The sequence below is a fragment of the Pinus tabuliformis genome, chromosome 3_2 (assembly GCF_031772625.1).
Source record: "Pinus tabuliformis cultivar Carrire ecotype Pingquan chromosome 3_2, CPIR1, whole genome shotgun sequence".
Classification (NCBI taxonomy): Eukaryota; Viridiplantae; Streptophyta; class Pinopsida; order Pinales; family Pinaceae; genus Pinus; species Pinus tabuliformis.
This window is the reverse complement of record NC_142302.1, coordinates 461,094,076-461,120,777: the sequence shown is the minus strand read 5'-3', so window position 1 is coordinate 461,120,777 and position 26,702 is coordinate 461,094,076. Positions and strand designations below refer to the sequence as shown.

The following is a 26,702-nucleotide window of genomic DNA, read 5'->3' as shown; positions in this document are numbered from 1 at the left end:
AAGGTAGGAACAGTAGTCAAATGGCATAAAGGATGCCATGTGGTACAGTGAAGGAAAAGAAGTTGATAGGAAGATCACAAGGTGCACTTTTGCATGTTGGAACATCTATGTGTAGAGCCAAAGACACATCTATATATATACAGAGGATAGTGAGACACATATGTGCAGTGAAGCCTACTATGTCGCAAAGGAACAATGTCTCTATGTCAATGTGACCATTGATGAATGGATGAACAGTGTACAATGTAGTATACAAGAGATGGGAGACTGTAACTGAGAGCAATAACAAGGTCCCTTAAGAACAATAAAGATTTAGAGCGAGAGACTTCCTGTGGCGAGAGTCATGTAAAAAAACCTACAAACTTTGTAACCAGTCATTACATCAGAGGGAACAACACATCAATACTATCATTACTGAGACAATCCATCTTTTATCTGGAACAAAATCATACATATCTTGATGAGAGAACACATTATTGCAGTCTACAAAATCGATTGAAATGTCTGCTTCTGTTTCAAGAATAGAATCAGTTATACCTGAACAAGGGAACATATCCCATTGCCTCCCTGACCCGTGCACTTTCCTTCTCTCCTGCCACCAATAGCTTCAATAACTTCAATCTAACGATGATCTGGTATTGCTGGCCCTTTTTCGTTCCCATCGCATCCTTTTCTATTTTTGGTAATCCTCCCAAGTCCCCTCCTTCCACTTTTTTTCCTATTCCAAATCAGGGTTTTCCCAGAGCGAATGTTCTATGGTCAGCATATTGAAGATGGAGGAGATCCATAGGTTCCAGTGCTGGCCCTTTTTCGTTCCCACCGCGTTTTTTCTGGTTATCCTCCCAATTCCCCTCCTTCCACCTTTTTTCCTGTTCGAAATTGAGGTTTTCTGGAGCGAATCGGAGTTTCCTGCCGCGAATGATCTACGAAGTTTTCTGGAGCGAATCGGGGTTTTCGTGTGCGAATGATCTATGATCAGCACATCAAACATGGGAGTGAGATCCATAGGTTCCAGCACTGGCTTTTTTTTCATTCCCGCCGCCTCTTTTTCGGGTTATCCTCCCAATTCCCCTCCTTCCGCTTTCTATCCTATTCGAAATCGGGGTTTCCTGGAGCGGATCGGGGTTTTCTAGAGTGAACGGTCTGGTCAGCCCATTGAACAAGGAAATGAGGGGTGGATCGGGGTTTTCTGGAGTGAACGCTCTGGTCAGGCCATTGAACATGGAAATGAGGGGCGGATCGGGGTTTCCTGGAGCACGATTACCAGCTAATGAAGAAGCAGTTGAGGCCAGTGAAACTACACCATCCAACCCCTATCCTATTGCAGTTGAGTAACCAAATGATCCGCCCACTAATTAAGAAGAGGGAGATTTCACACACACATAAAGATATGGTATCGATGCACTACTACCAGCATCCGAGCATCCAGGTAAGAGTGGTTAACTCTCTCACGCATCCAAGCCTCTTGCTATGGCCGCCTCAGAAAGAACTCTTTCTAAAGTTCATTTGTTAATAATACGTATAAACAATATATATATATATATATATATATATATATATATATATATTGTTTTTGTCTACTCTTTTCTTTCTTATTTCATCCTCCCAATTCCGATTCAGTTGTTAATACGTATATAAGACATCCTATTCTGTCTATTCTTTTTGGCTCTATTGGCAAGGTTCAATGCCTTCAATAGAGAAACCCACAACCCCCGGGAACCAGTACTTTGATCTGGGAAGCCTATATCTTAGGAGAACAAAAGATTTACTAGCACTAGTTGAACTTGAGATTTCTCAAAAACTAAAAGGAACAAATAAGGGTTGCTTTGCCAATCCACTCATAACCTAATCCACTTTGGTGATGAAGGGAAACCAACTATAAGATATCAAACACCTTCCCTCATGCACAGTGCATAGAGGCTCTACCCCTGTAAAGGTTTGAACATGTGTTGTTTACATTGTAGTGCCCATAGTTGTACCATTTATACTTTACTCCTGTCTCTTTGGGAGGAATAGATCACTTAGGCATCATTTTAGGATTTATTTATTTATGCAATAATTCTTTTAGTCATTATTGACTTAGGTTGGAAATGCCATAGTGTTTTTTTTCCAATAAGAAAAAAATATTATTTGTGTATTAATATTAATGCAAAGGTGTAATTTAGATCATCTAACATATATTAAATATGCTTCACATGTATGACATGGTAGTATAATATGTTCAACATCTAATGTTCGCTAAATATTGAAATCTCCATAGGATTCAAACAACGCTATGTTCCTAATGTACATTCAAACTAGATAGGCAACTTGATATCCATGTTAAAAACTAGTATATATATCCAAAATTCAATAGATATGACCCTAATAATCAGAAGTGTAGATCTGCATGAAAAGTTAAGACTTCAACTCGGGTTCAATCATTATCATAAGAGTGTCACAACAATGGTGGAGAATTTCATAATTGAAAATGCAAATAGCTAACATGAAAAATAGAATGGTTGAAACAATGGAATAAGAAATAAGACTATAACAATTCCATAGATGTCTTTAATAAAAATTGCTATCATTGTTGTGTATTGCAGGTGCTAGGAGAGGCCATGGAAACAAATGAATTTATTTCCAATGAAGACACACAACATGATTTAGGGCATCAGGTACTTGAATATTACATTAATTTATGAAATATAATAAAATGAAATTTAGTTCCTGATCCTTGTTTTCCTAAACCTAGTAATTTATATAGTTTATTATTCAAACTTGAAAAAAAATAATGCATGTCGTTGATTCTTTTAGGTGGAAAATGTGTTTTCAACAAATACAAAGTTGAACCCTTTTACTGTAAAACAACCAAAATATGTACACAAGGGTGGACACCATACTGTTAAAGCACATCGCATGAGAAACTGGGTGGAAGAAGATATGACAATTGACTCTACAAATACAATAGAAATTGGTGGCAATGAACAAGAGGTTAGTCATGATGATAATACATGGAATGAATACTTTGATACAATTGTTATACTTTGTGGGTGTTATAAATAAGTTCAGTTATAAATTAATGGACGATATAAGTACATCATATAGTCTAATCTCTAACCTTGGAAAAAATAATGCATGTATCAATTATTTTAGGTTGGCAATGGAATCAGAACAAATGAGGAGTTTAATCATTTTGATAGACCAATACAAATACCTGCATATGGACGTGGCCTACGCCGTACAATTAAATCACGCAAAAAGAAATGGGTGGAAGAGGATATGACAATGGAGTTTGTAAATGAAATAGAAAATCAACACAATGAACAAGAGGTTGGTCATGATGATACTACATGCATAGATGAATAATTTGAGACAATTGTTGTTTTTGGATGTTCCTAAGGGAGAAAATCTAAGAATATGAAATTAATGTGGCTTGTTTTTAAAATAATGTGTTCAAAAATAATATTTTTAATTTATTGTATACATGTATAATGTTGTTTTGTTGAGTAATTTATTGCGTATATCTTTGAAATGGATCCATGTTCTATATAGTAATTGCTATCTAACATTAAATAATGGTTGCATTTAATTATAGGTAAACGATGTTGATGATACACCTATTAATGATCAAGATCCAACTAGACCATTAAGAATTCAACGAGATGATCCAATTCATCCTTTAAACCATATTAGGAGAAGAAGAGAAGCATTGAAGAGAGCACTACCATGTGAAAAATTTGAGGAATTGATGAAATTAGCATACATTGATGACATGCCATCCACTACTCAGAGTAGAGATGTCGATGGAAATGTAATGCATGAAGAAGGATTGAATGAAATGCTCACAAGTTTCTTTGGGGATGGAAACAATGATGAGGGTGATGATCCTATGCATAATAATGATGATGCTGATATAGAGGGAAACTACCACCAACATAATTATGATGATATCAACATCAATGCATCAATTAAGCAAGCAGCAAAGACAGTGGTGTTAAAATTGGGTGCAAGTAGAACATCCAAGCTTTCATGCACATTAATATTATTGGAAATCAAGTCATTATTTGGTTGGTCAGACAAGAGCTTCACTACCTTACTAAAGTAATTATTTGAATTATTTTTCTAGTTTTGCACTGTCAATTTGTGTCCTCAATTAGAATATAAGTACTAACTTCATTTAATTTAATTTGAGGTGGATTTTACATTATGGTATATAAACAACGTTATAAATGACATTTTTAACGTGTAGGTTTGAAAAAAAAACTTGCAGGGCTCTAAAGGATAAAATATTCCCTGAAGATAATGTGTTGCCATCAACTTGTAGAGAAGCGCGTCAATTGTTAGTCAAGTTGGGGATTGAATATAAGCAAATTCATGCATGTAAAAATGATTGCATCTTATATAGAGATTAATATAAAGACAATGAAGAATGCCCTGTTTGCAAAGAGAAAAGATATCGTACGGATGTACAAGGTTCTACAGTTCCAAATAAGGTTTTAGGACACATGCCAATTATTCCTAGACTACAACGGATGTTTCGTTGTAAATCTCTTGCACAATTGATGGATTGGCATGCAAAGAATAGGAGTAAAGATGGATTCATGCGAATTCCTATGGACTCCAAAGCAATGAAACATATAGAGGAAAAATGGCCAAGAAAATTCAAGGATGAACCTCGCAGTATTAGGTTAGGACTTGCAATGGATGGAGTGTGCCCTTTCTCTTTCCTAAGCTCAAATTATAGTGCTTGGCCAGTTGGACTGATAGTATACAATATTCCCCCATGGATGAGTGTTAGAAAGGAACACCTTATGCTAACTCTCATCGTTCCAGGAAAACATCAAGTGAAAAAAATGGATGTTTACATTGCACCTTTTATTGATGAGATGCAATTGTTATGGAAAGGCATAAGAATGTATGACATATCACGTCCTCCATCAAATAGGTCCTTCATGTTTTATGGCATACTATGTTGGACAATTCATGATTTCCCAGGACTTGGTGTTTGTTCTGGTAAGAGATCAAATAATTTGCATATTCGTAGTACATCATAATTTATTTTCAATTCAAGTTGTATATAAGTATTACATTATTATTGTTTTCTTATGTAAGCTAGTTATTGATTATAGGGCTACAAACAAAAGGGATTTTTGCATGTCTAAGATGTGCAGAACAATTTGAGGGGCGATATTCTAAAGATCTACACAAAGTTATATATGCAAACAATAGGGTTTTTCTACCACCTGACCATAAGTTCAGAAGCCGCCTAAAGAATCAATTTGATGGAAAAATTGAAAATAAACCTCCTCCCAAGGTTATGGGTCCAGCTGATTGGCTTAAAATGTATGGAGATGCTGAATCAAAAGCTTGGAACCATTTTTTTCATCATGATCATTCAATTGAGGAACCAGAACAAGTTATGGTTGAAATGCCAAAAGGAATGAAAAGGAAATCCATATTTTATGATCTCCCTTACTGGAAGGATCTATTAATATCTCATTTAATAGATCCTATGCATGTTTTCAAAAATGTCCCTGATTCTATTTTTCGACATATATCTATCAAAGATAAAGACACTTTGTCATCAAGGAGGGATATTGCTCTTTCACGTACTAAATTTGATAGAAGACATTTGTGGCCAAGTAAGGAAAATGAATCATATGCAGAAGCTCCATGGATACTAAAAAGGAAAGAGTTAGATCAACTAAAAAATGTGATTCGTTCAATAAGAACACCCACTGGATATGGATCATCATTGAATAAAGCTTTTACAGTAGAGGGACATATCACAGGATTCAAAACACATGATTATCACAATTTTATGAAGGTATTAACATCAATTAATTGTTATTCTTATCATTTACTTACTAAAACTTATTTTGATATATTATGATAAATCAATACTAATGAACTATAATAATTTGGTTTGATAGCATATCATGCCACTAGCAATAAGAGGGGATTCATGCCTTACAACTGACTTAAGGAATGCCATATGTCGATTGTCAGCCTTTACGAGGTATGTGGTCGCTTGATATTTACAAGGTTTTACATGGTATGAAATGTTCCTCTATATGATACAATGATATATTATATCTCATTCTAAATGTCACTAAAAATTCATACTAACTTAATGACAATATCTAATTAGGTGGGTGACCTCTAAAGAGATCCATGAGTCTGAAGTGCCAAGATGGAAGAAAGAAATCACAGAAATTGTATGTGTATTTGAAAAGGAGCTCCCTACAAGTTTCATGGACCTACAGGTCCATTTACTTATACATCTAGTTGATGACATTGAAATGGCAGGTATCATTTCAACAAGATGGATGTTTTTCTTTGAGAGATACATGAAAACCCTAAAAAGATATGTCCGACAGAAGGCACATCCAGAGGGTTGCATGGCTGAAGGGTATCTACTAAATGAAGCATTTTTCTTCCTATGTGAATTCCTTGGTAAATATTTTGAAGATGGTGCACAATTTTGGGATCAAGAACGTGCATCTGATATTATAGATGGAGAAAAGCCTCAAACTAATGGTGTTCAAGAAGTAATTGGTATGTAAAATATTCATTATTATAGTTATTTTAGAATCATTTACTATATCATTTTGGGCTTCCCGAATTGAAAGAATAATATTTTAAGTTTGAATTATACATGTTGATTTTTAATAGGTGTTGATGAAAGTGTTGTGCTCAACAAATTTGTCCTCTACCAAATGGAATTCATGAATAAATGGATTGATATGTATGATATAAAAAGGAAAGAAGTGTTAGAAGCAAGGAAACAATTTCAGATATCAAACCCAAGGAATACCCCACTTCCCACTAATATTTCCGGTCAATGGGGAAAAGAATGCACAATAGAATGGGTTTCTAAACAAATTCAAAACCAAATAGATGAGGAAGGAATAGATGCAAACATAATAGAAGATGAGATCAACATGTGCAGAGGATGTGAAAAAAAGGTAAATTTTGAATTATTACAAAATGTTGCTTGAATACATTAATCACATTGTTAACTATTTAACTATGCACAATCATATTTAATTTCACTCAAGTAAATGGCTTGTCACAGGTGAGGAAGTATCCTGCAATGTGGGCATACGGTCATCATTATCGTGTAGAAAGAGTAGATGCAAAAAGACGATCCTTCGATTGTGGGGTCATGGTTGATTTCAAGCAATTAAGTCGAGCAAGTTCAAAAGATAAAAATGTTATTGAAGGGAATCTTCAATACGTTGGAAAAATACAAGAAATTATTGAGTTAGATTACCGCTCTTTCAAATGTAGTATTTTTAAATGTAAATGGTATGAAGCATTTGACAGGACACGGAGACATGATATCCATAGTGGATTGTTTTCTATAGATTCATCAAAATACCTACCACTGGATAAGGAGCCCTATGTTCTACCAATTCATTGTGAGCAGGTATTTTTTTCACTAAAACAATATAAGAAATATAAGAAATAACGGTTGTATGTAATTTTGTAATTCATTTTTTATTGTGGATATATACATTCTCATTGATAATAAAATTTGATACCACTGGAGATCTAATATATTTATCTTCTTCACATGCAGGTTTTTTTCTATGAAGATATTTTGGATCCAAAATGGATATTTGTCATTCATTATGATCCAAGATTAAGGCATATATTCGAAGATGCCTCAATCAATACAGAGAAAAGTAATGATGACCAACCAAATATAGTTCAAGAATCGGGGAACATAGAACAAATTGGCATCAATGATGATGTTCAACCAGAGGACTATGAACTAGATGATGGTGACAACATTCCTTTAGCAGTATGGACAAGCAAGGCTAGAGGTGTATTTTCACAAAATGATAAATTAGATGAGGCAATTCACCATGACAACCAACAATTTCCAAAGGCAAATGATCTTATAGAAGAAGGCAATATTAATGATATACAATATGAAGATCAAATTAATAGATCTGGTAACACTGATATTTTTGATGACGAAACAACGTTTATTGATACAGAATATGACGAAGGTGAAGATGAGGATGATCACAATATGACTTTAGCAGAATGGTTTAGGAAGAGTAATATTAATTTCTTGCAAGAACATATGAACATTGACAAGGAAGCATTGGAAGACATAGATGCAGATGATAACATAAATGAAGACTTCTAGATAATTTACAGGGTATGTCATTCATGTTTAAATAAGGACAATTATTATGTCCCATTTTGAAATGATTCATTGTTATTTGGTTGTAATAGTCATTTAATTACCATGTTTAGAACTCATAATCTAAATTGGTGTTTTGAATATTCTTATAGGTATACTCATTACTTGATGCAATTAATGTCATTAAAATGTATGTTAGTTAATATGGTTTGTTGGTTGGAAATAACAAGCTCAGTTAGTTAGATAAGAGTTACTATGGTTAGTTTCATCTATTAGTTGAAAATGGTTAGAAATAATATGAAGTTATGGCTGAGACAAAATGAAAATAATTTATGTGTGTATAAATTGTCACATATTGTGAATATAGACAAATATAGCTTAACACACAAATATAACTTGTTAAGTTGAATTTATGGAATTAATTAACACAAATATATTAAACTACACTACAATAAAAATTCGAATTATTAAGGATATTTGGATGGGTAATGAAGGTGATTCAAATTTTCTACTGAGTTTATTCATTTTTGTGATCAATAATAACTTTCCCACATGCAGGTAATATTTTCCCCATATAGGGAATCCCTAATGGCATAGGGTCCCTATCATTGTATTGTTGTCATCGGTATCATCATTTAATCATCATCCTCATTGCCATTGTCATCGTCATCATATTCACCATCGCCACCACTATCATAGGTCATTTTTGATGACGATTATCATCATATCTTCGTTGGTTTCTAATATATATATGTATATGATGATGATGAGAAAAAAAAAAAATCATTGATCATAAAAGGTTACCATACTAGACTATCTTTAAAGGTAGATCAAATTATTTTTTTGCACACTTCCAAAACATATGGTTTCTATTCCAAGGTAGATCTTGAACACATTGATGAATGCAACTTTGTCTTGGATGTATCATCCAAGCATTCTGTATATTTACAAGTTCACTTGTCATTTTCATTGTTTTTTAAAATGTTAAATATTTTCACGCATGATATACTGAATAGTTAATGGACACTACAAATAGTTTCCAGTACGGTTGATATTATTCTACTTATATGCTCTTTGTAACTGAACAAAATTATTAATTTTGTCTTGAAAATTAGACTTGTAGCACAAAGAAAATGGTTGGGAATTATTTAATGACTATATCAATTCACAACTACTAACAATTGTTTTTGCTTTCTCCTTAAGTTTTGCAACCCAATTTGACTTAAATTTGCTTAACAGTGAAAAACCATTTGTCAATACTTCAGGTTTTACAAAATTCCTATAAACAACTATATCTATTCCTATAAACAACTATATCTACTTGGTAATCTAAAAAATATCAACAAATTCACAATCTCATATATTAGTCAGAAGAGGCCATCGTCAAAGTGAATCAAATACCAAGAATGATCTATGTCTGCTAAAACCTATAATCACATTGTTTCCTTAATAGTAACTAAAAACTTCTATACCCAGTTGTTGAACTTTTGCAACCAATTATAAACCTTCAACAAGAAGTAGTTTTCTAACGAGAATTATTGCCATATCTTCCTTGGTTTTACGAGGAAAAAGAAATAAAATTTCATTTGTTATCAAAGGTAAACCAAATTCATTATTTGCATACTTCCAAACCTAGGGTTTCGTATCCAAAGTAGATCCTAACCACATCAATGAAACAAACTTTGTTTTTATGTATCATCCAAACATTATGTACAATTACAGACTCACCTCTAATCCATTGTTTATAAAAATGTTGAATATTTTCATACATGATATACTGAACAGTTGGACAATGAAAATAGTTGTCATCGCTATTCTTCCATTTATATGCTTTTTGCAACTTATTTGAAAGAGCAATTTTGTCCCAACAATTATACTTGTAGCATAAAGAACATGGTTAATACATATGATTAGACCAAAAACTAGTTACTACCAAAATTCAACCAAAAAAAATGTTACTTCATAAAAATAGAATTAAAAACAAAAGATATAAAAACAAAAATTTCCCAAATTAAAAATAAATAAATGATAAACTTTTTTTACCAAAATTTAGTGATTTTTTTAGTGCTAATACTAACATCACCATTACAACAAGATATTTTTCTAGTGCTAATATTGCCATTACCACAAGATATAAGAGGGATATAATGCAAAAAATTTAATAATAATATGTATGTAGAAGATGGTCTTCAGACTGGTGAATTCATGATAATCAATGGGACTACAGTCAAAATAATTGGATGTTATTTACTTTTTTACATAGATTGTCAAAATAATTGCATAAATCGGTTTTTTTTAACAAAAATTTAACAAAAACTTTGCTAGTGCTAACATTAGAACCACCATTACAACAAGATATCTTTCTAGTGTTGACAACACCATTATAGTAAGATACCTCAAGAGAGACAGAAAATTTTAAAAGTATGATAGCAATACGTATCTAGAAGATGGTATTGAAACTAGTAATTGTTCACGAATCCATAAGATTGTAAGGTCATTCTCATTATCATAATCATTGTCATCATCATCACCATCATCCTTGTCGTTGTTATTGCCATCATTACATTATCATCATAATCACTATTCATGCCATCATCATCATCATTATGGACATTGTTTGCAATTGTTCATAATTGTAGATGTTGTAAGAAATATCATCAACCCAAAAAATGTGATCAGTGCTAGAAAAGGGTTGTTTAGGACACATTGATATACGTAAGAGAAATAACAACTCTATTTTTGACAGATGATCGATGATGATCATCATCACCACCATTATCATCGTCATTGTCATTTTTATCATCCCCATCATCATCATTAATGTAATTTCTATCGACATTGTTGTAATCATGCATCATCATCATTCATGCCATTATTGTTTTTGATGATGACCTAGATGAAAATGATGATCATGACACCAAAGATAATGCTTATGATTATGACAATGACAACATCTAAAATTGGGAAGATTCGCCAACGTCATTAGCATCGTCATCATCATAATCATTGCCATCATCATCATTGTCATTGTAACCACTATCGTCTTTATCATCATAATCACAATTCATGTCATCGCCATCATCTTCATTTTCATCATTGTCAATATTATTGACATTGTCATCAATTGTTCATAATTGTCAATCCCATAAGGAATATCATCAATGCAGAAAATATGATGAGTGTTGGAAAAGGGATGCAAAAGCAAACATAGAAATGGGGGCAACAATAGAAGTAAAATTGGATGAAAAGTGGATACAACATAAGTAGATGCACAACAACTTGAAAAACCTGACACAAAAGTGGATGCAAAAGTAGATGCAGTTGTCAATGCAAACTTGGATGCAAACATGAAGGCAAAAGTGGAAGCAAACATGGGTCCAATGGTAGGTGTAAAACTTGGCACAAATTGTGGTGAAACAAATGCGGATGCAACAACGGAAACAAAAGTATATGCAAAAATGGATGAAACAAAAGTGGATGCAATAGGGGATGCAAACGAGGAAGCAAATGTGGTTGAAATGGTAGGCGCAAGATATGGTGCAACAAAAGTGGATGTAACAATAGACAAAAAATATGCAAAATAAGATGCAAAAATGGATGTAAAAGTGGAAGCAAACATTGATGCAACAGGAAAAACAAAATTGGATGCAAAAAATGGATATAATGTAAGTAGATGCAAAAGTAGATACAAAACGAGATGAAAAACCCAATGCATAAACCTGACATAAAAGTGGATGCAAAAATAGATGCAATATTTGATGCAAAAGAGGATGTGAACATGGTTGCAACATTGGAAGCAAACGTGGATACAACAGTGAGTGCAAAACATGGTGCAAATTGTGGCATAACAAAAGTGGATGTAATGATAGATGCAAAAAAAGAATCAAAGTATGATGCAAATGAAGATGTAAAAAGGGATGCAAAAAGTGAAATTTAAAATGAGTGCAACAGTGGATGCAAAATTGTGTGCAAAAGTGGATGCAATAGAAGTCGATGCAAAAGTAGATGCAAAACGAGACACAAAACCCGATGCAAATCCCAGTCCAAAATTGGATACAAAAAGGGATGCAAAAATAGATGTAGTAGTTGATGAAAACCTAGACGCAAATGAGGATGCAAACGTGGATGCAAAATTATAATCAAAAGTGGGTGCAAAAGGAGGTGCCAAACTAGGCGCTAATTGTGGCACAAAAATATTAGATGCAATAGTGGGTACAATAATAGATGCAAAAGAGGATGTAAATATGGATGCCAAACAAGAGGGAAAAGTGGATGCAACAAAAGTAGATGCAAAATTTTATGCAAAACTAGACACAAAACTCAATGTAAAACTTGGCGCAAAAGGGATGCACAAATGGATGAAAAAATGGATGCAAAAAATGATTTAAAAAAGGATGCAAAAAAGGATGCAAAAGTCGATGCAAAAGTTGATGCAAGTGTAGGTGCAAAAAGTGGATGCAAATGAGGATGCAAAAGTATGTCAAACGAAATTAGGTGCCAAACTTGATGCAAAACCTGGAACAAAACCTGGTGTAAAGGATGACACAAAACTTGGCATAAAATTTGGTGCAAAATGTGGTGCAAAACCTATTGCAATACCTGGTGCTAAACTTGGTGTAAGATTTGGTGCAAAACTTGATGCAAATTTTGTGTCAAGTTTTGCACCATATTTGATAAATGGATGCAAATAGCACCAAAAATGGGATCTAGATGCAAAAAAAGAAGTAAAAAGGGACGCTAATCGCTGGTTTTGTTGTAGTGCTATTACTTAATACATATTATCAATGGGTTTTAAGATGAGACATTAAGATTGGAAGTATGGACCAAGTGGGAGAATGTTAAGCTCCTTTACATTTTCCCAATTGCTTCCTACAATTACAGAAGTAAACTGCAATCATTTCCTTAATTTATGGAAACCAACTGCAGTAATTTCCTTAACTTATGGAAATCAACTGCAGTTAATTAATTTCTTGTTGGGAGCTTCTAGAGTGGTCCATTACTCCCTCTGTGATTCTCTACCATGATATGTGGAACACTTGGCACATAGCCAACAGAAGCTTGATGGAAGCTTGGCTATATATACTTCTGTTTAGTCCCCAAGATCACTAACTCAATCTCCTTCAGTCTTACACCATCAAGTTGAGTGAGCAGAGCTTGGAAGTGCCAAACAGGTTTTGGGAACAATCTTCCTGGCACTATATAATAATGTAAGCCCCCGTGACAATTTGCCTCTTCTCAAGTGAGCTTCGTTCAATTATTTTCTCAGATCTAAGGAGTGAGCCTGTATATGGTTTTTGATGTTGGTCTGTGGTTGAACAGAGCAAGATCATCGATCGACATTCAAAGTTTTTCATATTGCTTTGTTTTATTTTCTGAGATGTTGTTGCCGAGCTTTCAATCCGCAATCAGTTTCTTTAAGCTCTTACTGTAACTACAATGTGTCTGAATCTAATCCAACAATCTTCCATTGAATCTCAATTCCTTGCTATGAGAAAGCGTTTCAGGCCATTCTTAATAGTAATGTTAAGCTTCGTTTTCAGTTTTGCATGCTCCAATCTTTGAATTAGGCTATTACTTAAGCAGGAAGAACATATTACAATTGTTGAAGCTGAGAAGGAGGAAAGTTTGGTTTGTAGCAAAAGTACATCAATCACGGGAGGTATTTTTCTTGGGCATCAAGTTTTTTTTTACATTCTTTAAGATTTCTTTAAGTTTTAATTCAGTATTAAAGAATCATATTTTTGCTATCATGCTCTCCATGGAATGCTAGATCCAATGTACTCTTTTTATTGGAGATCACAAGTGGGGTTGAATTCCTAAACATAGTACTTCTTTCTACCCAACTCTTTTCCCCATATAAGCTTACAAAACTTCTCCATAACAAAACTCTTTAAAGCCTTGCTATTTGTGCGACATGCATTGAGGTAAATATTCAATTTTTTCATCCATTTGTTGTTTTGTCTTATCCATGATTTATTTATTTCAGTCATTCCTTCATTGAAGATAACTTTAAGCTATCTACCTTCTCCCATTTTCTCAATTCTTTGTAGGTACCTTATGAGATGCATCATAGCAATTGCTTCAATGAGAGTTGCTCCCATTTCACTCAATATTATCTCATAAGGAATCAACTTTTCATTTTAAACTTGCTAATGTCAAACGTTTTTGGATTTTCTCAATTTGCTTCCAATTTGAAACAAAGATGTTGCTAGCCCACAATGCACACTCATATAATATCATTGGACAAACTAGGAGCCCAAAAAGCACTTTACTCATTTCCCAATCCCATAACTCTGCATCTCTACATCTTCTTTGAAGAGCATATAATGCTTTCTAGCATCCTAAAATTCTCTTCTTTCTGTAGTCCTCCTAATTAAGCTTGTTGTTGAAATCAATCCCGAGATACGTGTATTCATTTACTTCTTCAAGAATGTTGCTTTCAAAGAAAAACATATGTTGATTCTGCTTCTTTTTATTTGAGAAATTGCGGAGTTTTCCATAAAGCGATATCAAGCCAGCGAGAAGCCAAACTTGAAAGAAAAATCCTAAAGTCGAAGGGAAGAAGTTGCAGAGTTTTCCATAAAAGCAGCGTTGAGCTAAAGGGAAGTCAAAATGGAAGGAAAAATCCCAAATCCAAAGGGAAGAAGTTGCAACATTTGATATAAAAGTAGTGTCAAGCCAATGGGAAGCAAAACTAACATTTAATATTTATTACTAAATATTAAAAACCCATTTCATTTTTTCTTATAATTATGAAATGACCTCCTATGCAATTTTCTTTTTGCATATAACCATTGAATTGGTCTCTGAATATGCCTTCTATCCATGTTTTGAAACATAGTAGAAGTTAAAATATTATATTTTTTTTTTCTGAAAATACCAAGACCTTCATGAACATCTAAGGCCATTTCCATCACAACGTCATCTGTTATGGCCATGTTGTAGCAAGGCATGGAATCCAATTAATTCCCACATAACCATGCATGTAATTGAGGGTTGCAACTTAGGATAATGGACGGTGGATATGCTTTGGTGAAATCAACGACTGAAGGCATCGTGGGGCCTTCCCCCTTGTGACGTCAGCAGAGGGAGGTCCAACTCGTCTAACGAGGCAGAGGAATTGCCCGGATGGCTAAAAATGGCCGGAATTCGGGAAAAAAAAATTCAAAAAATCTTGTAGAGGGAGTGCTTAAATCATGTTTTTGATGATGGAAATGGATTGAGCACCATCAAAAACGTCTAATGTTATCAGGAAATCTAGTGTCTATGCAGAGCTTCTAGTCCCACTAAGATGGGTAGCTATCTTAGAAACAAATAGATTAAAGTTACTTTCATTTTCCTTTATGAGAAGTAGATAGGAGAGGATCAAAGAATACCATCCTTGATCTTTTGCTCGGTTCTTTGTTTGTTCCTTCTCCTCACCGACAGGTCTTTGCCACTTCTCCCTTGACCACTCCGCTTCAAAGAGTACCTGTAAAGTCAAAGCATCATAATACCTTCAAAGTGTAGAGATCTACAATCATAAGCAATAGAGGACCAGATATATATTGACCAAACAAATTCATATACTATCAGACATACAAGAATGTGGAGGAAAACTTGAATAACTTTATTGATGTGAAGATTAGAAGAGAGGATTACAACCCATTGATTTGACCCAGTGTCATCCTCTCAGCATGAAAGCCCTTATTCACCTCATGAAAAGCTTAGATCACCCAACACTATGATATTCCACTAGGAAACCAATAGCACTTCCTTACAAGATACAAAATTCCAGCCTCTAGATCTCTGGGATGAGGGATCCATATATAGATGATTGCAGGGAGGTGAGTCAGCTTTTGGGAATTTGATTAGTGTCTTCTCTCTAATAGTTCTTGATTCCACTTGGATATTGATGATCTCTTACTCATCCCTGGGCGAATTTAGAGAGGCAAGTGTCACAGGAGAAGTTTCTGGAAGATTCCATGATCATCCACCTCGCAAACTGTCTCTGCCATTTGTCCATTCTCGCCCATTGCACCCTATGGAAGGGATTTCCAGTATGCATTGCACATTTTACATTGGGCAGGTGAGATGCATCGCACCCTTAGCACTGAGCAACCTGTATGGTCCAGTTTTGACCAGTTCCGAGCAGTCTTTTGTGGAGAACTTCTGGGAGATGATGTAATCAGCTGACCTTGTTCCTTTAGGGCATGAAACAACACTTTTAGAGACTCAGAAGCCCTTGGTTTATGAACATATATGATTGGGGTTGCAGTGTCCAAAAATGTCTATAACAGTTGCCCCCTAAAGCATGAGGTCGTTAATCTTTTGATGTCGGGGGAAATGCTTTATCATGAGGATCCGAGGTTTTTCGAACTGGAAGGCGACCTATAATAAGATACAATAAAATACATTATCTTCATAAAATTTTCATGATCTAGTTGAGTTGGGCATTCCCATGCTCAACTTTATAAATTCATTTTCATGTACATAGGACAGACAACTGTCTGTGTGGCAGACTGATGATTCTGATAGAGCCATCATCCTTTGCTTCGGATGATCATCTGTGCAACAATGATGTACATTTGATGTCTTTATTTTCCCGAATATATCGCAGCCCAGATGGATGAAACTAGATCTGGGGTCTTCAGACTCGTCCAATCTTTGCCCGAAGTACAAGTCGATCCATGTGAAAAATGTTCTGGAGTCGAACATGGAAAGACATCGCCTGATTACCAGCCAATGATGTAAGCTATTAACAGGTGCGAGAGGAACCAACGATAATGATGATGACCCTCAAGGTACGACAATACAATTCGTGTGGTGTGAAAATGGGACTTGGTGTTGGTCGAAGGCCATTGATGTAAACCTATCGTCGAAAGTGAGAAACTTGCCATTGAGGCATGCAAGCTTCAAAGTACTGAAAGGGTTGTTCCTAGATAAACTTCTTGGATAATGAGCTGATGTCGACAAGAAGTGACTCATCATAGGAGGGCCTTAAAGAATCCCACATCTATGACACGGAACAGAGCAAATGACTTTTGGAGGTGAAAATGATCTGATGATACAGGGTTCAGGGTGGTAGTCATGAAAGAATGAAGCGTAAAGGTATTGCAGTGGATGAGACACAAGATGGCTTGGTGAATTCTCTGATCGACTTCTCTTGAACATATCGGCAACACTGAAATGGATTGGTAGCGTTAACCCCAAAGATGGATGGTACAATGGACCAATGGTAATATGACCGGTGAACGGAATAACCCAACCCGACTCAATCATGGTGATGGAGCGAAAGTGTCATGTTCAAGAGCGACTCGCTACTAATAAAGTTTCTTCAAGTTTTCTTCCTAATTATTCACCAGTCATTGATGACCAGTACCTCTTTATTTTTATCAAGCTTGAGGATAATAACATATGCTTGTTCTATAATTTTCCCTTTGGGCAAACCCGTCGCTGTGTTTTAACGAGCCTAGCGACAGTGAAACTCGTTCTTGTCTGCATGGACAAGTTTGTCGCTATTGGTTTTAACGCGTTTGATGACAAAGACAACTTGGTCCTTTTTCGATTTTAGAGAGTCTGAAAAGGGATGGAAAGGAAACTCCAGTGATCCTTTTTTGTCATGTAATCCCTTAAGTCCGAAAAAGTATAAAATAATACGAAAGGGATGAATTTTCAATAGTTTTAACGAGCCGAACAAGACAAGCGCTCGATCTTTTTGTGTAATAATCCCTCAGGTCCAAAAAGATTAAAGTCTAGAGAGGGATAGCACTCCTGATATCTTTAACGAGTTGGAGAGGCCAACTGCTCAGCAATATTTTCAAATTTTACGAGTCAGACGAAAAGAGATTAAAGGAGACTCTGTTAGAGAATTATATATTATGGAGCAATGGAACACATAAAATATTGCAGAAATATAAACATAGAAAATGCACAAAACAAGAGAGACATAGATATACGTGGTTCGCCCAGTTTGGACTACGTCCACCCTGAATAGCCAGCCCTTCCTTTCTATTATCTAGCAAAATGAAGAGACACAACCTACAACAAATCTGCTGTAATATCCTTTGTTTTCTCTCATAGTCTCACCTCTCTGTTTCTCGCTCATGGAATACACATATATTACACAGCCTCAAATACAATGCCCTCATACAAAGAGAGGGGTTGCCTTCTAGGGCAAAAAACCCTAAACTAAACATAAGTTCTTCCGTCAAATCATCTGCCTAATGAACGACCCAGATTGACTAGAAATTACTATACTTTTACAAGGCAATTTTACAACTGTTTTTAGCTTCAGGGGCGCTGCCCCCGAAACCCCCCGCCAGGGGGGGGGGCTGGCAATACCTTTGAATATAGAAGATAATCAGGCTCCACACCCAATAGACTCACTTCTTGAGGAACAAGTGATATTTTCAGGTAGCAGCTGATTCTAGGTAAGGTTTGGAATTTTCTAATCATGGCAGTGTCAAAAGGATGGCTAACAGAATCACTCTTCGCAGTTGTTCCTCAAAATGGGTAAACAATCAAATGGAGGCAAATCATCGTCTAAAACAGAGTGGAGGTGATGGTAAGAACTTGACCAAGGCTCAAAAAGCTGATGATAATGCATTCGCAATGGTTATTTACCAGAGGTTGGTTCATTTTTTAATGAGCTTAAACTCTGGGGGGGGACATTTGCTCATTGATTAGGTTTAATTTTTAACGAGCTTGAACTTCACATAAAAACTACTCGTGCTAGTCATATGATAAGGACATCTCATCGGTAGATTCCATTTTTATGGAGCTTGCACCTTTCGAAGCTTTGCTCCGTATCCTTTCATTATGCAAGTTAGGAACGACCAATCCTACAAGTTTAAAGGGTTTGAGAATCTAAAAACTAAGAAAATAAATGGTCATTCTTCACTTGCACGCAAAAAGGTTTGCATGCCCCCAGGTATAGTGAAGTAGAGTTTCTAGATTACCCTTCAATGTGCAGACAAAAAATTTGTTCTATCAGGAAAGGCCTACCTTCTGACGGAGGTATCTTATTCTAGTATAATACCCTCTTCCTATATGGATGGGCATCGGACCAGTCACATATCCTTCGCAGAAACCTACTCTATACCCAGAGTTTTCCTGCCGAAGCAGACCAGGGTGCATGCCCCATGGGTTTCAGTCCTGACCTCTGAATTACTCGCGTTCTTCAGGTGGACGGACTGGAGATTGATGAGACATTCCTTGCGTAAAAATACCATTTAGGGATGGCATTTGACTATTAGCTATGTGTGAGTCGGGGAACGAAAGCTGGTCTATGAGCTGGACCACTCGGCCTTCTTGCAGAAAACACATTACTCGATAGAGTGAGGAGACAATGGCTCCCATGCTATAAATATAGTCGTGCCCAAGGAGCAGATTATAATCTAAAGGTCCTTGGACTACCATTACGTTCAGATACATGGTTTTCCTTCTCAAGGTTATAGGTAAACTTGGAAGGATCCCTAACGGTTGACTGGTTCCTTTATCAAAGCCTATTAGATTCTGCATCTTAGGCAGAAGCGATGGCGAACCAAGCTCTTTCCAAGCAGTTGAGGAAAGGATACTCATAGAAGAACCCTCATCTATGATGGTACCGACCATGACCATTCTGTAGGTTTGAACAATGATTCGGAATGGTACACTCTCCGGTAAATGGGGTCCGCCTAGTAGATTCCAATCGAAGGAAACGACTAGGTTGCTCGGAGGTGGGACCGAATAAACGGCCATGTATGACTTTGACGAACTTCCTTCCTACGGTAAAGGAACGGGTAGATTGCCCCCATGTTCATCGGAGTCTGTGTTTACGAAAAGAATTTGAACGGTGTCGTTATCATTCTCTTCAGTGATTGTATCATCTGAAGATGGACCTTCCGAAGACAAGACCGGGTCGATTGCCGCCTCAACCTTTTGACTTTCGTCTGGTATGGATTTAGCGGGTTTATCTTCAATGATAGATGCTTCGATTGACCACAAAGTTGTGTCAGTCGGATTTTCAACTAGCGATGGACTCGACAAGAGATTCTTGTATCCAGGAGGAAGCCGCAGCGGTGAAGCGGGATGGTTATCCAAGACCCTTTTAGCTTCGTCCAGGAAGGGACAACGGTGGACGAAATGATTGCCTTCACATAGTTTGCAAGGAAATTTACATCTTCCTTTCTGTCCAGAGACTTCATTTTCACTAGTTGATGGTGTGATTTCAACATGATCGTCAGAGGTTGATGACACCGGATTGTGCAAATGAAGAGACCAGTCCCTTAAGATCCAGGGGATACAAGGACAATCTCGATGATAGTGGTCCCCTTTGCAAATGACACATGGAGATTTAGGTTTGGACGGTGCCATGTGTGGATTTTCGCTAGATGATGCATGGTTACCCTTTTTTGCCTTTGGCTCCTTCTTCTTCTTTTCCTTCTTCTCCTTCCCCTTCTTAGTTACTTGATTTTTTGCTTTACTAGCTTCATCAAGCAAAGAGGAAGGAGGAGAGGGAGAAACAGACGAAGTAGAAGGTTGGGGGGTAACTCTAGTATCATCTAGTTGCTGACTTGATTGTTCAGGAATCACGGTATTATGAACGACGGAGGTCAAGAAGAGCCATATTGGCAAGCCAATCGTCAATCCTGGAAGTGACAATGTGGCCATATGAGGTGCACCAACATCTCCCCAAGAGGAGAAAGGACCAGGATTTCCTCCAAGGGGAAATCCTTGGTTGGTGGAATCCATTTTCTCAACCTAATACCAACGAGGGAACAATGACGTTATTTCAATTAAAATAAATTTTAGACACTTTGACACAACCTGCTTTTTCAATTTTTAAGAGTCGAGAAAAAAAAAAAGATGACTCTAGTCGTCTTCGATTTTTAATGAGCCTGAAGTCACAAGTGCTTAGATGGACCTTTTCCTTTAAGGAGTATGAAAAGGAACGAAAGAGACTACTCTGGAAATCTAGACAGAGGGATTACCAAACCAATTGCAAAACTGCAGAATACTTTTTACGGTATGGTAGTCAATCTTCCCGAATGTTGTGTTTAGTGCATTGCGATCGATAGGGCGGCAGACACGGCTTCCTATGGATAAAGGATATAGCCTATTGTGGTCTCCCAATATATACTCGACGGTACATGGGAGCACAAGTCCGTATTGGCACTTGTCATCTCAAAGAGGAGGAATCACCCAACCTACGATGAAAGCGATAGTTACCAGGCTTTACGACACCGAAATACGTCTCTAGCCTAGACTTCTAAATGTTGTGCGTTAGGTTCCAAAGCGTTTTTATGTTCATTGAATTTATTTTACAGTTGATCTTTCTTAAGAAATTCTCCTTTCAGGTTCACCATGTGATGTAGATATATAATTCCTAAAATGCAATCTAAGATGATAAACAATCGTTTAATCTTCTTTTTGCAATGAAAATCCTAGCTACTAAAGAAAGAGATATGATATTCTTTCAACATAGAGCAGAGAGCACACACTAGATGCACTGTCCTAAATCAAACCAACAAGCAGTCTAAATGCAAATGCACATGAATGTATTTGTTTCCGCTTTCTTAATGTGTGAATGACATAAAGAATGCTAAGTACAAATCTGAATTATCTTTTCAAAGTGACAGTACTAACAAATTTCTCTTCAAAAATGAAAGGGAGATAATGACGACACTTTGCGACTTTGAATTGAAAACTGCATTCGAAACTTGAAAAAATACTAATTCAAATCAAATACAAGAGTAACTATATAATCGACCATCAATAATGATAGGATTCTTTTCTTTGACTGAAAACGACACTTGCAACACTTCCAAATCAAAAGACGACAGTTTGATTACGCTACTTTTTTGTAAAAGAGAACTGTAAATGGCGCACAATACATAAAAACATTCACAATTCTTTGTACGATGGAGGAGGAATCATGCAAAGGAAGGGAGTTTCCACAGTGGTATACTGATCACAGACAACAAAACTCCTAAATAAAGCCGAAGAGAGTATACAAATAAACCAAAATCTGGAAGCTGAAGAGGTCTTATCTGATCAACACACCTACAACACAGGGAAAGTGCGATGCAGCGCACCTACTGCACACGGGAGGTGCAATGCATCTAGATTCCCAAGAGGAAAAAGTGCGATGGTCTAGGGACGAGACTTCAACTTGGTTCTTGGTCATAGTTTGCAACTAGTTCAGGGATTTAAGCCGAGCTAATGATAGTCAGTAAATAGAAATCACAGGGGCCGATCTAATGAGGTTACTAGAGCCACCACTAGGGCAATTAGGATGTTTGCAAATTGATTTTTCAGTTAATAAAAAAAACCCGGAGATAGACTGAAGCAACGTTGATCTACTTTGCACTTGCATAGCAAATGTAGTACGAAGGCTAGCTGGCTTAACTTCAGGCTCCATCTGTAAGTTTATAAAGAAAATAAGTATAGACAAGAAAACAATCTATTCGCTCCCCAACGGAGTTTCCATTTTGTTATCGGGAAATCTAGTGTCTATGCAGAGCTGCTAGTCCCACTAAGATGGGTAGCTATCTTAGAAACAAACAGATTAAAGTTACTTTCGTTTTCCTTTATGAGAAGTAGATAGGAGAGGATCAAAGAATACCAACCTCGATCTTTCGCTCGGTTATTTGCTTGTTCCTTCTCTTCACCGACAGGTCTTTGTCGCTTCTCCCTTGACCACTTCGCTTCAAAGAGTACTTGTAAAGTCAAAGCAACATAATACCTTCAAAGTGCAGAGATATACAATCATAAGCAATATAGGACCAGATATATATTGACCACACAAATGCATATACTATCAGACATACAAGAATGTGGAGGAAAACTTGAATAGATTTATTGATGTGAAGATTAGAAGAGAGGATTACAACCCATTGATCTGACCCAGCGTCATCCTCTCAGCATGAAAGCCCTTCTTCACCTCATGAAAAGCTTAGATCACCCAACACTATGATATTCCACCAGGAAACCAACAACACTTCCTTGCAAGATACAAAATTCCAGCCTCTAGATCTCTGGGATGAGGGATCCATATATAGATGATTGCAGGGAGGTGAGTCAGCTTCTGGGATTTTGATTAGTGTCTTATCTCTGATATTTCTTGATTCTACTTGGAGATTAATGATCTCTCACTCATCCCTGGGTGAATTCAGAGAGGTAAGTGTCACAGGAGAGGTTTTTGGAAGATTCCATGATCATCCACCTCGCAAACTGTCTCTGCCATTTGTCCATTCCCACCCATTGCACACTACAGAAGGGCTTTCCAGTATGCATCAAACCTTTTACACTGGGCAGGTGAGATGCATCACACTCTTAGAACTGAGCAACCTATATGGTCTAGTTTTGACTAGTTCTGAGCAGTTTTCTGTGGAGAACTTTTGGGAGATGATGTAATCAGCTGACCTTGTTCCTTTAGGGCATGAAACAAAACTTTTAGGGACTCAGAATCCCTTGGTTTATGGACATATATGATTGGGGTTGCAATGCCCAAAAATGTCTATGACATCTAAGACACCTAAAATTTTGAAGTTTAACAACTATAACTTGGATTTCGAAAAATCCTTGCCGGATTTTCTCTAAATATGACCAGAATTTCCATAATTTTATGGGAAACTCCTCTGCCTCGTTAGATTATGCTAGGGAGGTCCCGCCATGATCAAGACCATCAGATGGGTGGTGTCGTGTTAATAGTTGGGATTTTACTGGGGTCTCCCCCGTGTGACATCAATGGGAGGAGGGGGAGGCCCTACATATATATGGCGGAATTTAGTGAGCCCTTGGATTGCACTCTCAAAACACTAGGTGGAACTGTGATTTTCATCAACACTGGGATTTCGTTGTGTGTTCCAATAGTTTCGATTCATTGTATGTATAAAATAACTTGAAAGCCTATAGTATAAGTTTGTGGTTCGACTCTTAGGCTAGATGCATTAATTCTAAATTTCCATAATAGCTGTACAATTAACAATAGGAAAAGGAGCAATTTAGGGTTCTATAGTTGCGACAAAAGGCTTCATACCGAGGAAACTAATCCTTTTACTTTCTTTAAGAATATAACTTTGGTGGCAGGAAAATTTCCATAGCTATAACGAGGTTTTTACAAAAATGTTTTGTTCAATATAGGGGTTCTATAGTCCCCACTGCTCTTTTGGTCTTGCGAATATGCCAAAGAGTACATGATATCATTTTGTCACCACAGAAGTGGAGTGTGAGTAAAAAAAATGCAATTATTTTCTCAACCTGGTTCTATATTTTAAACTCCCAAGTCATCTCTTTTCTCCTCTGTTGCATCATTTGAAGTATCATAGAAGGATTAAAATTTGGCTTCACTTGTGGAGGGTACAATGGCTAGTAAAGGCAAGGAAATTGTTGAGCCTATCATTCAAAATTGGGAGGAGCCTAAGAAGACTACACAAACATAGAAGGAATCAAATCCATTTTGATATATGGAGGTTACAATTGATAGTAAAGGTGAGAAAATTGTTAAGCCCATTAGTCAAAATCAAGAGAAGCTTAAGAAGACGACAAAAATAAAAGAGTCAAACTAAGAATTGGAAATATTGTTAGATGAAGAGAAAAAAAATTCAACAAAGGATTTAATTCAACTTGTTTAGGAGAAAGAGGATTTATTAAAGAAAAAGCACAATGATATTAAGGTGATGCAAAAGAAGGTTCTTTGAGTTATGCAGATGTAGAGAATTCCATGGATAGGGTATGACATAAGGTAGAAAGAACAAAAGAGTATGAAATACAGAGCTTTACTAAGAGCCTCCTAGATTTTGTTGATAACTTGTTAAGAGCATAATTTGTTGCTAAAGAAATATCTTGTAAGATACACCCTCCTAAGGTTCAAGTGGAGATACACAACTATTGAAAATGCTTTTGGAAGGGGTGGTAATGACTAAAAAGAAAATTTCAGATGTGTTTTTGAACCAACAAGCAAGGTTCACATGATAGATCCTCCACTTGGATATTTTTTTCTCAGTGCCAATATGGACTCATTATGTTGTTATGGTATGGAAATTTATAATTTATTTACTATATATATCTCCTTTTTGAGGGATTCCTGAGGTGGAATCAACCTCTCTTTGACCATCCACTAGTTTGTAACTGTTATTTTCTGTTCTAGTCTCTTGGTCAATAGATAAATGGCGTGGACGTAGGTTTTTATGTTCCTCATCCATCAATGAATAGGGAATTAGTACGAGACTAGGGTGCATGCCCCATGGGTTTCAGTCCTGACCTCCGAATTACTCGCATTCTTTAGGTGGACGGACTGGAGATTGATGAGACATTCCTTGCGTAAAAATACCATTTAGGGATGGAATTTGACTATTATCTATGTGTGAGCTGGGGAACGAAAGCTGGTCTACGAGCCGGACCACTCGACCTTCATGCAGAAAACACATTACTAAATAGAGTGAGGAGAAAATGGATCCCATGCTATACAGATAGTCGCGCCCAAGGAGTAGATTATAATCTAAAGGTCCTTGGACTACCATTACGTTCAGATACACGGTTTTCCTTCTCAAGGTTATAGGAAAACTTGGAAGGATCCCTAACGGTTTACTGGTTCCTTTATCAAAGCCTGTTAGATTCTGCATCTTAGGCAGAAGCGATGGCGAACCAAGATCTTTCCAAGTAGTTGAGGAAAGGATACTCATAGAAGCACCCTCATCTATGATGGTACCAACCATGACCATTCTGTAGGTTTGAACAATGATTCAGAATGGTACACTCTCCAGTAAATGGGGTCTGCCTAGTAGATTCCAATCGAAGGAAATGACTAGGTTGCTCGGAGGTGGGACCGAATAAACAGCCGGGTATGACTTTGACAAACTTCCTTCCTGCGGTAAAGGAACGGGTAGATTGCCCCCATGTTCATTGGAGTCTGTGTTTACGAAAAGAATTTGAAGGGTGTCGTTCTCATTCTCTTCAGTGATTGTATCATCTGAAGATGGACCTTTCGAGGACAAGACCGGGTCGACTGCCACCTCAACCTTTTGACTTTCATCTGGTATGGATTTAGCGGGTTTATCTTCAATGATAGATGCTTCGATTGACCACAAAGTTGTGTCGGTCGGATTTTCAACTAGCGATGGACTCGACAAGAGTTTCTTGTATCCAGGAGGAAGCCGCAGCGGTGAAGCGGGATGGTTATCCAAGACTCTTTTAGCTTCATCCAGGAAGGGACAACGGTGGACGACATGATTTCCTTCACATAGTTTGCAAGGAAATTTACATCTTCCTTTCTGTCCAGAGACTTCATTTTCACTAGTTGATGGTGTGCTTTCAACATGATCGTCAGAGGTTGATGACACCGGATTGTGCAAATGAGGAGACCAGTCCCTTAAGATCCGGGGGATACAAGGACAATCTCGATGATAGTGGTCCCCTTTGCAAATGACACATGGAGATTTAGGTCTGGATGGTGCCGTGTGTGGATTTTCGCTAGATGATGCATGGTTACCCCTTTTTTCCTTTGGCTCCTTCTTCTTCTTTTCCTTCTTCTCCTTCCCCTTCTTAGTTACTTGATTTTTTGCTTTACTAGCTTCATCAAGCGAAGAGGAAGGAG

General features: G+C 36.7%; 1 pseudogene; it reads left to right on the top strand.

The window, feature by feature from the left end:
• The first annotated feature begins 1,167 nt into the window (after nucleotides 1–1,167).
• LOC149181290 (uncharacterized) lies at nucleotides 1,168–25,081 on the top strand (annotated as a pseudogene).
• The last annotated feature ends 1,621 nt before the right edge of the window (nucleotides 25,082–26,702 follow it).